Source organism: Camelus ferus, chromosome X, assembly GCF_009834535.1.
Source record: "Camelus ferus isolate YT-003-E chromosome X, BCGSAC_Cfer_1.0, whole genome shotgun sequence".
Lineage (NCBI taxonomy): Eukaryota > Metazoa > Chordata > Mammalia > Artiodactyla > Camelidae > Camelus > Camelus ferus.
This window is the reverse complement of record NC_045732.1, coordinates 5,891,739-5,904,473: the sequence shown is the minus strand read 5'-3', so window position 1 is coordinate 5,904,473 and position 12,735 is coordinate 5,891,739. Positions and strand designations below refer to the sequence as shown.

The 12,735-nt window shown below is 36.2% G+C and overlaps 1 protein-coding gene across 1 annotated transcript in view; it reads left to right on the top strand.

Moving 5' to 3' along the window:
- Positions 1-1,291: 1,291 nt before the first annotated feature.
- EDA2R (ectodysplasin A2 receptor) overlaps positions 1,292-12,735 on the top strand; it is a 103,292-nt gene continuing 91,848 nt past the window's right edge. Inside the window, exon 1 of the mRNA XM_032475164.1 lies at positions 1,292-1,491. The gene's annotated coding sequence lies outside the window, so the exon portion shown is untranslated. The remainder of the gene's footprint in view (positions 1,492-12,735) is intronic.

Genomic DNA, 12,735 nt, shown 5'->3' with positions numbered 1-12,735 from the left:
TAAAAAATTCTCTTAATGAAGAAAGACTAAGTGTGGAAAACTAGTTAAGAAGCTTCCCATAATCCAGGAAGAGATGGTTAGCGCCTGACAAGGTACTAAAGAAGGAAGAAGAGATGAAAGAGATATTGGGGAGGCTGATGAGGTTTTGCAAATGTATTTGTTTAGTCACTCAATATTCAATGAACATCTACTATATGCCTGGCATGGTGATAGGCACTGGGGATGCAACAACATATAATCACTCATTCATTCAACAAATATTTATTGAACAATCACAAAGTGTCATGCATCATTCTAGGAGCTGGAGATTCAGCAGTGGTTCCTGCCTTCAAGGAGCTCACAGCCGAGACTGGAGGGGAAAGACAACTAAATAGATTATTATGGTACATTTTGACAATGCTGGGATGAAGATTAAATCAGCATCTAATTCAGTTTGTTTTACAGTGGGATCCATGTCACCTAAACTCTGGTGTTGGAAGTAAAATAGCAAAGGTGGAGGTCAGGGAGGGAAGAAGAAACAAGACTGTGAAGGTCTTCAATGTCACAGTATGGGGTTTGAGCTTTTTTGTGGGCAAAAAGGAAGCATTAGGGGATTTCAGCAAGAGTGTGCAATCCAATTTTACAGATGTCATTCTGGGAATTAAGGTAGGTGTGGACTAGTTTGGAAGTGTAAAGAAGAGATAAGACTCTTATCCTAGAAGGTCAGAAAAGGCCCATAGAGATCCTCCAATATTAATCAACCTCTTTCTGTTTTATAGACTGAGATCCCAGAGAGGTCAAGTGACTGGTCACACAGCTAATAAAGTGGGAAAGCTTAAATCTAAAGGTCTGCCCTGATTCTCTGTCCAGTACTCTGATTACCACTCCCTTTTTTGGAGCTGAGTATGGTCAGCAAAAAACGACTACAGGGATGAGGACAGCAAGTGAGAAAAGCAAGAAAATGAGAGATTAGAAGAGGGGGTCTTAAACTGGGGTCTGGCGAACGGAGCCCTTTGTTTTTTTTCCATTTATAACTCCAGAGTTTTGTAAACTTTACTACTAAAAACAAACACAAGAACATTCGTCGGTCAGAAAGTCAAGAATGGTTAATGGTAAGAGTGTTTGCGTGGGTGCATGCTAAGCAGTTTATCCAGTCTGTGAAGAAAACTTGCAGTCCAATCCCTTAAAAACAGGTCACAAAGTTGAGATTTCCGCCTGTTTGGATAAACACAGCATCCAACACGAAAGATGTATTCCAGCGCCCTCTGCTGAATCCTAAAAGCTGTCTCCCTAGTTCTTGGTGACACAGACAGTCCGAGAAGCTAAAATGGCCGCGATGCCCTGGCTCGCGCGTGAGTATGCTGTGGAGGATGACGGGAAAGATTAGGCAGCAATGGCAGAGGATGGGCCCCAGGTGCTGGCTCCTGGGTTTGGGATTTTGGAACTTCGAGCTGTGACAGCACCTTCTTGTGAAAGCGATTCGGGAACTCTAAAGAGGTCTCTAAGACACAGGTATGGTGATGTTGTTGTCATTACTGCAGACAGTCCAGTAGGCAGCGGTAGAGTGTAGCATGAAGGCTGCAGCTGTTCCCTATTTGTTTCTAGAACTGGGCTATTATGACAAGATTTGAAGCTGAGTTTAAGATTGGTGGAGTTTAGACTGTACAATAAGGAGTACTAATCTGAGATACCTAGGTAAACTACATGGCAGGGATTTATGGCAGTGGTAAAGGTCAGTGAGTGAACTCCTTGAAATAGTATATAAAAACATACATTTGTGAATTTCTGTGCATTTTAGGGGAGAGAGGGTCCTTAGCTTTCAGCAGATTTTTCCAAAAATACCATACCATAATGATTATGCAAAACTTCAGAGCCAGACTCTCTGATTTCACATCTTTACTAAGATCCCTAGCTGTGTGACCTTAAGCAGGCATCTTAATCTGTCTGTGCTTCAGCTCCTCATCTGTATAATGGGGATAATAGCAGTGCCCACCTCTCAGGGTTGTTATAAAATGAGTTTATTAACTAAAATTTATTATAATAAGTATTCATTAACTAAAAATAATTTAATGGCTTCCCCAAGAGTTTAGTATTAGTGACCCTTGGCAGCATTATTGTGTCAATGTGTATATAATATATCATATGTATGTATATGTGTGTGTATGTGTGTGTGTGTGTGTGTGTGTGTGTGTATATATGTTGTTACACTCTCAACATCCATTCTCTTTTGATCCTCCTTATGATTTTGTGACATTGGTTTACACATAAGGAAAACTGAGACACAGACAGGTTAAATAACTTATGTGAGGTTGTTCTGATCAGCGACTGAGTTGGGATTCTAGAACCAGGTCTGCCAGATTCTTGGCCTAGTGCTCTTTTCATTATGCCATGATAGACTTTAGCAAAGGACCTTATGGAAACTTGAGTTAAAGCCTCTAACTTTGACTCTCATTTTATAAGTTGAGAAAAGAAATCTTCAGGTGGTTCTGTACCCAGCCTGGGCTTGAACATATGTGCCATGGAGCAAATTGCATATTGGGCAACCCAATCGCATTTATAGAAGGATAACTTTATTATAATGTGACCTACTAACATTCAAACTTGTCCAGGTTTCTCATGTGTTAAAGGGAAAATAAAAGCTTTCCTTGGCACTGGTCTCTCTCCAGCTATCACCTTCTTTCTCTCCTTTTAACAGCAGGCTTCAAGGAAGAGGACTGTTTATTCAGGGTTTCAATGCCTTCACTTCTGTTTCACCTATCAACTTACTTCCCTAAGCATTTTATCAGTGCCCCACTTGTTGGCAAAGCTACTGTTCTGACCCATGTGTTACTTTTAAACCTGTTGACCTGTAAGGTACCATACTGTTCTCATTTTTTTCTTTAGCTTTTCTGTCCTTTCCTTATCCATTTTTATTCTTCTATGGTTTATTTTCCTCTGCCTACTTCTTATCTACAAAGATAGATCATTGACCTTCTCGCCTTCTTATGTTACACTCATTCCCTGGATAATCTTATCCCCTCACTCAGTTTCAACCAACACCTGGAGCTAATGGCTATTAAATTTATGTCCATGGCCCAGGCTGCTTTTCCAAACTCCAGGCTCATATATCAAACTGCCTACCATATATTTCACAAGCAACTCCAACTATTTCTTCTAAAAACAAGTTAATCATTTTACCCTTGCATCAGTTCCGAAGTGCTATCATGCAACTTAGTCACCAAAGCCAGAAACCTGGCTATAATCTGATTCCTCTTTCTACCATAACTCTTATATCCCATCAATTTATCCATTCATTTAACAGATGCTAACTGAGCACCAACCTTGTTTCCAGCATTACACTGGGTACTGAGAATACAGTACATATCTTAGTCCCTAGCACAGCCCCTGCCTTCATGCAACTTTCATTTCAGTACCAAGCTCAATATTAATATGTGATTCACACTAAATTAATTAAAATTTTAAATTCTGAAAATGAGAAGAGTAGTATACTATAAGAGCACATAATCCAGGGTCATGTAAAACTTCCCTGGGGATGTGATGTTTGAGTTGAGGGCTGAGGAATGTATAGGGATTACTTAGATAAAGGGAAGGGAAGGAGTCTGGGTAGAGGAGAGACTTGTGTACAAAGTCCTGAGGCAATGAGTAGAGTGATGTATTTGAGAATCAGAAAGAAGGCCAGTATGTGGTTAGCACATAGAGGAACACAGGACACAGTAGTATGAAACAAAGGTGGAGAGGTAGGAAGGAGCTTTATAAGCCACAGAAAAAATTTGAACTTTTTCTTGTAACTAATGAGAAGCTACTGAAAGGTTTTCATCAGGGAAGTGATGTCAAATTTGAGTTTTGACAAGATCACTCTGCCTGCTGAATAGCAAATCTGAAGATTGGGGATGCCACTTAGGACAATTTTGAGGTGAAAGAGGGTCAAATAAGGTGAAGCCTGAGACAGGTCTATTGCCTTTATTGACATGGAGATCACATGGCACCTTGCAAGAACTGAAGTTGCGTGGTGCTATGTAGGAAGAGGGCAGGTTAGAATAGGTGGAGAAGTACATGAAAGGTGGGGAGTGTTACCAGTTAATGCAAACAGCTCTTTTAAGAATTCAGCTATGAAAAGGAGAGAAAAATGGGAAAGTATCTGGAAGAGCATGTGGAATCTCATTTTTACTATCCTTTAAAAAAACTAATTAATTCATTCATTATTGTTATTAAAGCATAGTTGAATTACAAATTATTATATTAGTTATAGGTGTACAACATAGTGATTCAATATTTTTTATAGATTATACTTATTTAAAGTTATTGTAAAATATTGGCTATATTCTCTGTGCTGTACAATATATCCTTGTATCTTATTTATTTTCTACATAGCAATTTGTATCTCTTAGTCCCCTACCACTTTCTTACCTCTCCCATTTTCTCTCTCCCCAGTGGTAACCACTAATTTTGTTCTCTATATCTGTGAATTTGTTTCTATTTTGTTTATTCATTTGTTTTACTTTTTAGATTCCACATATAAGTGATAATATACAGTATTTTTCTTTCTCTGCCTGCCTTATTTCACTAAGCTTAATACCCTCCAGGCCCATCCATGTTGTTGCAAATGGCAAAATTTCATTTTTTTTGTAGCAGAGTAATATTCCATTGTATATATACACCACATCTTCTTTATCCATTCATCTCTTGATGGACACTGAGGTTGCTTCCATATACTGGGTAATGTAAATAATGATACTGTGAACTTTGGGGTTCATATATCTTTTCAAATTAATGTTTTCATGTTCTTCAGATATATACTGAAAAGTGGAATTGTTGGATCATAAGGTAGTTCTATTTTCAGTTTTTTGAGGAAACTTCATAATGTTTTCCTTAGTGGCTGACCAATTTATATTCCTACTAAAAGGGTAGGAGGACATCTTTTTATCTACATCCTTGCCAACATTTGTTATTTGTGGTCTTTTTTGATGATTGTCATTCTGACAGGTGTGAGGTTGTATCTTATTGTGGTTTTAATATGCATTTCCCTGATGATTAGTGATGTTGAGCATCTTTTTGTGTGCCTGTTGCTCATCTGTATGTCTTCTTTGGAAAAAATGTTTATTCAGGTCTTCTGCCCATTTTAAAATCAGGTCAATTGGGTTTTTTTGATGCTAAGTTGTATGACCTATTTTTTATCCTGTGGATATTAACCCCATATTGGTCTTATCATTTGCAAATATTTTTTTCTCATTCAATAGGTTGTCTTTTTGTTTTGTCAATAGTTTCCTTTGCTGAGCGAAGGCTTTTAAGTTTAATTAGGTCCTATTTGTTTATTTTTGCTCTTTTTCTTTGTCTGAGGAGACAGATTTAAAAAAAAAATATTGCTATGTACTTTGTCAGTGTTCTGCCTATGTTTTCTTCCAGGAGTTTTATGTTTTCCTGTCATATATTTATAGGTTTAATCCATTTTGAGTTTGAATTTGTGTATCATATGATAAAATGTTCTAATTTTATTCTTTTATATGTAGCTGTCTAATTTTCTCAGTGCCACTTATTGAAGAGACTGTCTTTTTCCCATTTTATATTTTTGCCTCCTTTGTTGTAGACTAATTGACCATAATACATGGGTTTATTTCTGGGCTCTCTATTTCCATTGATCTATATGTCTGTTTTTTTACCAATATCATCCTATTTTGATTACTGTAGCTTTGTAGTATTGTCTGAATTCAGGAAGCATGATACCTCAAATTTTCTTTTTTCTCAAGATTACTATGGCTATGTGGGGTCTTTTGTGGTTCCATATAAATTTTATGATTCTTTGTTCTAGTTCTATGAAAAATATCATAGGTATTTTGATAGGAATTTCCTTAAATCTGTAGATTGCTTTGAGTAGTATGGACATTTTAACAATATCAGTTCTTCCAATCCATGAACATGGGATACCTTTCTGTTTCTTTGTATCATCTTCAATTTCCTTCGTCATAACTTTATAGTTATCGTAATATGGGTTTTTCCAACTTTCCAGTTAAATTTATTCATAGGTAATTTATTATTTTGATTCAATCTTAAATGGAGTTGTTTTATTGCTTTCTATTTCTGGTAATCCATATTAGTGTATAGAAAAGCAATATATTTCTATATATTGATCTTATATCTTGCAATTTTACTGAATTCATTTATTAGTTCTAATAGGCTTTTTTTTTTTTTTGTGGAGACATAGGGTTTTTTATATATAATATTATGATACCTACAGACAGGGACAGTTTTACTTCTTATCTTCCAATTTGGATGTAATTTATTTTTCTTGCCTGATTGTTGTGGTTAGTACTTCCAGTACTATGTTAAATAGAAGTGGTGAGGGTGTGCACCCTTGTCTTTTACTTGATTTTAGAGGAAAAACTTTCAGCTTTTCCTCAGTGGGTATGATATAAGATGTGTTTTTGTTATAAATGGTTTTTACTGTGTTGGGATGTGTTCCCTTTCTGGCACATTTGCTGAGAATTTTTTTTTTTTATAATGAATGTATGTAGAATTTTGTCAAATGCTTTTACTCCATCTATTGGGATGATCATGTGATTTTTATCCTTCTTTTTGTTAATGTGGTAGATCACATTGATTGCCTTGTGGATAAAAAAACATCTTTGCATCCCTGGGATAAAACCCACTTGACCATGGTATATAAGCCTTTTTTATATATTGTTGAATTAAGTCTCCTCATATTTTACTGACAATTTTTGTGGTAATATTCATCAGGGATGTTGGCCCATAATTTTCTCTTGTTTTAGTGTTTTTGTTTTTGAATCAGGGTAACAGTGGCCTCATAGAATGCATTTTTGAGTTTTTCCTCCTTTTATGTTTTTTGTAATAGTTTGAGAAGGATGGATATTAGCTGCTTACATGTTTGGTAGAAATCCCTTGTGAAGCTGTCTTATCCTGAACTTTTGTTTACAGGGAGTTTTTTTTTTTAAATTTTATTTGATTGACTTATAGTCAGTGTACAATGTTGTGTCGATTTCCAGTGTAGAACACAATTTTTCAGCTGTACATGAACATACATATATTCATTTTTGGATACTTTTTCACTGTGAGTTACCATAAGATCTTGTATATATTTCCCTGTGCAATACAGTATAATCTTGTTTATCTATATATGTACCTATCAGTATCTACAAATTTCTAAGTCCCAGTCTGTCCCTTCCCACCACCCTCACCACTGGGCAACGAAAAGTTTGTTTCTTATGTCTATGAGTCTGTTTCTTTTTATATTTATGTTCATTTTTTTTTCTTTTCTTCTTTTTTTTCTAAATTCCACATATGAGCGATATCATATGGTAATTTTCTTTCTCTCTCTGGCTTACTTCACTTAGAATGACACTCTACTGGGACATCCATGTTGCTGCAAATGGCGTTATGTTGTCTTTTTTAAGGATGAGTAATATTCCATTGTATACATATACCGCTACTTCTTTATGCAGTCATCAGTTGATGGACATTTAGGCTGTTTCCATGTCTTGGCTATTGTAAATAGTGCTGCTATGAACATTAGGGTGCAGGTGTCTTTTTGAATTAGGGTTCCTTCTGAATATATACCCAGGAGTGGGATGTTGTTTAATCTCCATGCTTTCCTTTTTTTCTCCTTTGTTTTTCTGTAGTTGATTTCTAGTTTCATGGCATTGTGGTCAGAAAAGATGCTTGAGATAATTTCTATCTTCTTAAAATTGTTGAGGCTTCTTTTGTGCCCAAGTACATGATCAATACTAGAAAATGTTCCATGTGCACTTGAAATGAATGTATATTCTATTTTGTGAAATTATCCACCAAATCTAATTTTCTATTGTATCATTTAATTTCTTTGTTGCCTCATTTATTTTCTGTCTGGAAGATCTGTCTAGTGATTTTAATGTGGTGTTAAATTCTCTGACAATGATTGTATTCACATCAATTTCCCCCTTTATCTCTTAGTAATTGCTCTATGTACTTAGGTGCTCCTATATAGGGTGCATATGTATTAATGAGTGTAATATCCTCATCTTGTGTTACTCAATCATTAAAAATGTCCTTCTTCATCTTTCTTTATGATCTTTATTTAAAAGTTTATTTTGTCTGAAGTCAGTATTGCTACACCTGCTACCTTGTCATTTCCATTTGCATGGAATATCCTTTTCCATCCTTTCACTCTCAATCTTAATGTATCCTTCTCCCTAAAGTGGGTCTCTTGTATGCAGCATATTGAAGGTTCTTGCTTTATTATCCAGTCTGCCACTCTATGCCTTTTGATTGGAGCATTTAGTCCATTGACATTTACAGTAATTAATGATGGATGTGTGTTTATTGCCATTTTAAACTTATTTTTGTAGTTGGTTTGGTTTTTCCTCTTTGTTCCTTTCTTCTTCCATTTGTGGTTTAATCATTTACCTTTGTATTATGTTGGATTGTATTTCATTTTTGTAACTCACTTGTAAGTTTTTGGCTTATGGTTACCCTTTTTTGTAAGTCTATGAACCCATTACTATAACTGTTTGTATTAAACAGATAGTAATGTAAGCTTAAACTCATCCTACTGAGAACAAAAAATTTAAAAAAGAAAAAAGAAAGTTCTATATTTTCTTGCTTCTCTCTCCCATCTTTAATGATTTAGATGTCTTCTTTTACAATTTTATATTTATTCTATTTGTAATTCATGGGAGTTATCACCTTTCCCGTTACAGTTTTCTCATTTCTGTAGCATCCTGCTTCTTCTTCTTCTTTTTTTGGGGGGTGGGGGGTAAACCTTTCAATATTCCTTTTAACATGTGTTTAGTGTTGCTAAACTCTTCTAGTTTTTGCTTGTCTGTGAAGTTCTTTATCTCTCATTCTATTCTAAAGGATAACCTTGCTGGATAAAGTATCCTAGGCTGCATTTTTCTTTTTCATTCAGAACGTTGAATATATCTTGCCACTCCCTTCTGGCCTGTAGTGGTTGTATAGAGAAATCAGCTGAGATCCTTATAGGGGTTCCCTTGTAACTCATTCTTTGTTTTTGTCTTGCTGCCTTTAGGATCATTTCTTTATCCTTAACCCTGGCCATCTTGATTATAATATTTCTTGGTGTGGATCTGTTTGGGTTCTTCCTGTTTGGGACTCTCTGTGCTTCCTGTATTTGGATATCTGATTCCTTATTTAGATTTGGGAAATTTTCAGTCATGATTTCTTTAAATAACTTTTCAATCCCCTTTGCTGTTTCTTATCCTTCTGTGACCCCCCCTATTATGCATAGGTTAGCATGCTTTGTATTATCCTATAGGTCCGTTATATTGTTTTCATTGGTTTTTAATTTGTTTTTCTCTCAGCTGTTCTGATTTTGTTCTTTCTGTTGTCCTGTCTTTTAGGTCACTTGTTCATTCCTTTGCATTATCTAGCCTGCTTTGTACAGCCTTTAGATCAGCTCTCATCTCAGCAAATGAGTTTGCCAATTTTTCTTGGCTCTTCTTTATAGCTTCAATTTCATTTTTGACATATTTTATATCTTTAAACACTATCTCTTTTAGTTCCTTCAGTACTTTGACCACTCCTTTTGTGAAATCTTTATCTAGTAGGCTAGAAATGTGTATTTCATTGATCATTCTTTCAGGGGATTTCTCCTGTTCTTTTAATTTTTAGTGGTTCCTCTGCTTCTTCATCTTGCTCATATCTCTCTGGCACTGTCACTTTTGGAGTATCAGTTACCTATTGTGGTGCTTAAAAAGTGTATTTATTTATTTATCGAAGGCATATGCAGAAATAAAACCTAAAAAAAGAGAGAATTTTGAAAGAATAGAGAAAAATGGTTTGAAAACAGCATATAATCAATAACAGAAGATCAAGTTGAAGCAAACTAAAAATCAAGTTGTGACGTATTTTAAAATCTTTAAAAGCAGAGAAAAGACCAACAAAAATTGAAAACTGATAATAATCAATGAGAACAAAACCAAGAGAAATAAAAATGAAATTGAGGAGAGTTTAACAAAATAGTAAGAATAAAAATATTTTAAAAATTTGTAAGGGATTAAAAACAGAGACATATTCAATTGTTTTAAAAGTAAAAATTTAAAAAGTAAAAGAAAATAGAACTGAGAAATAAAGAAAAAAGAAAAAATATGTGGATGTGTTCTCGTGGAGACTGTGCTCTTAATGATTTAATTGATAGGTCTTTCTGTCTCTACGTGAAAACTCAGCTCACTCCTTCCAGAGGCCCTCTGTTGGCACCCCTGGTCTGTGCTGCTCCCAGTGCCTGTTGGCAATGAGATTGTACCCCCCAACACTGGGGTCAGATGCTGCACTTGTACAAGTTAGGCTTGCAGGTCACTACCCCTACCAGCACCGTTGTCAGGTGCTGCACTCCTTCACAGTAGGTGAGTGGGTCCCGCTGGGTCCCAATGTCTCCTGGCTGCCCACTCCACCTCAGGTCCATGCTCTGTAGGAGGGCTCAGGGATGATGGCAGAACAGCACTCACCCTGCTCCATGTCAGAACTCAGCTCCTTGTTTGTCTTGGAGGCACGAGTTCTCAGAGGTGCCTGGGCTGAATAATCCTATCTGCCTCCAGCTGTAAACAAGTCTCTGTCTCACCTATGAGGTTGCTAAGCCCCTAGGTATGAATTCAGGTTTTGACCCAACCCTCTGCCTGGGAGCTAAGCTCTGGAGGATATGGTGGCTGTGGCTGAGCCCTGCCTCTCTTCTCCTGAAAACTGGTTCTTGGGGTTTTCAAAGGTGAGGGTATGGCACCCTTCTCCCCAGGGCACACCAGCCAAGTTGCTTTTTTTTTTTCATATTTTATGGAGGACCCAGGTTGTTCTGCTTTGTACACCCTCCCAGCCATGGTGCACAGCACCCTCCAGTCCCCTGGGGTTGCCTCTCTGCCACCTACCCCAGTTCTCCAGCTGGCTTGGGCAGCCTATCCCATCCCCTACCTGCCGCTTTGTCTCTAGGGCTGGGGGTTGTGGACACCCTCTGTGCCCTTTTAATTTAGTTCTGTTGGTCAAGTGCTGTTCAGTACATATTCGAGCCTCGGAATTTCCCCCTCCATCCCATTGATCTCTTCATTGGAGAGGGGGAGACCCAGCAAACAAGTGTTATTCCTCCTTTGCTGCTCCCTCCCTGTGGTACGGGTCCCACACTGTTTTGCTTTTTCTTCTTTCTTCTTTTCCTTTTCTCCTACTGGATTCATGGTGTCTTTGTCTTTTGAAGAAGGTGATGTTCTGTCAGAGCTCAACAGGTGCTCTGGTTGGCTGGGTGGGTCCGAGGATGTGAGTTTTGGTGTATTTGCGGGAGAGGGTGAGATACGAGTGTCCTTCTACTCCACCATCTTGGCCGATCTCTATTGGGAGTGTTTTGACTGCTGACTCAATTTTACTACTAGTGACTAGTCTATTCAGATTATTTCTTCCTGATTCAGTTTTTAATGTTTGTATGTTTTTAGGAACTTATCCATTTCTTCTAGGTTACCCATGTTGGCATATACCTGTTTTTAGTATTCTCTTATGATGTATACCTTTGATAATGGTTATTATTTTTCCTCTTTCATTTCTTATTTTGTTTATATGGGTCCTCTTTTTTAAAATGAGCCTGGATTAAGGCTTATCTACTTTGTTTATCTTTAAAAAAATAACAGCTCTTAGTTTCATTGATCTTTTCTATTGTTTTTTGTCTCTATTAAATAATTTGCTTCCTCTCTGATATTTATTCCTTCCTTCTGCTGACTCTGTGCTTTATTCTTCTTTTTCTAATTCTTTTACATAGTGGGTTAGGTTGTTCGTTTGAAATTTTTCTCATTTCTTGAGGTAGGCTTGTATTGCTATAAACTTCCCTCCTAGAAGTGCTTTTACTGCAATCCCATAGATTTTGGAAAGTGTTTTTATTTTTATTTGTCTCAAGGTAATTTCTGATTTCCTCTTTTATTTCTTCATTGACCCATTGTTTTCTGCAGCCTGCTGTTTAGTTTCCATATGTTTGTGTTTTTTCCATTTTTCTTTTTGTAATTGATTATTGGTTTTATAATGTTGTGGTTGTAAAATTTCCTTGGTATAATTTCTATTCTTTTAAAATTTTTGAGACTTGTTTTGTGGTCTAGTGTGTGACCTATCTTGGAGAATGTTCCATGTATACTTGGAAAAAAATGTGCATTTGTCTGTTTTTAGATGGAATGTCCTATAGAAATTCCAATTGGTCTAATGTTTCATTTAAGGCCACTGTTTCATTATTGATTTTCTGTCTGGATGATATGTCTATTGATGTCAGTTGAGTGTCAAAATCCCCAGCTGTTAACTGTATCATTGTCAATTTCTCCCTTTATGTCTGTTAATATATGCTTTATATATTTAGATGTTTCTATATTATGTGCATGTATGCTACTGAATGCTATATCCTCCTCTCTTATTGATAAATCCTTTATCATTGTATAATGCCCTTCTTTGTCTTTTGTTATAGACTTTTTTCTTAAAGTCTACTTTGTATGATATGAGTATTTCTTGTCACTTCCATTTGCATGGAATATCTTTTTCTATCCTCTGACTAAGTTTTTGTGTATGTTCATCTCTGAAGTGAATCTATTATAGGCAGCATCTTTATAGTTCTTGTGTTTGTATCCATTCACCCATTATATTTCTTTTGATTGGAACACTTAGTCCTTTTCAATTTAAAGTAATTATTGATAAATATGTACTTATTGCTGTTTTTTTTTTTTTACTTGTTTTTGTAGTTCTTCTCTGTTCTTTTTCTCTTTTTTTAGGTTCTTCCCTTATGAGATGGTGATTTTCTCTAAT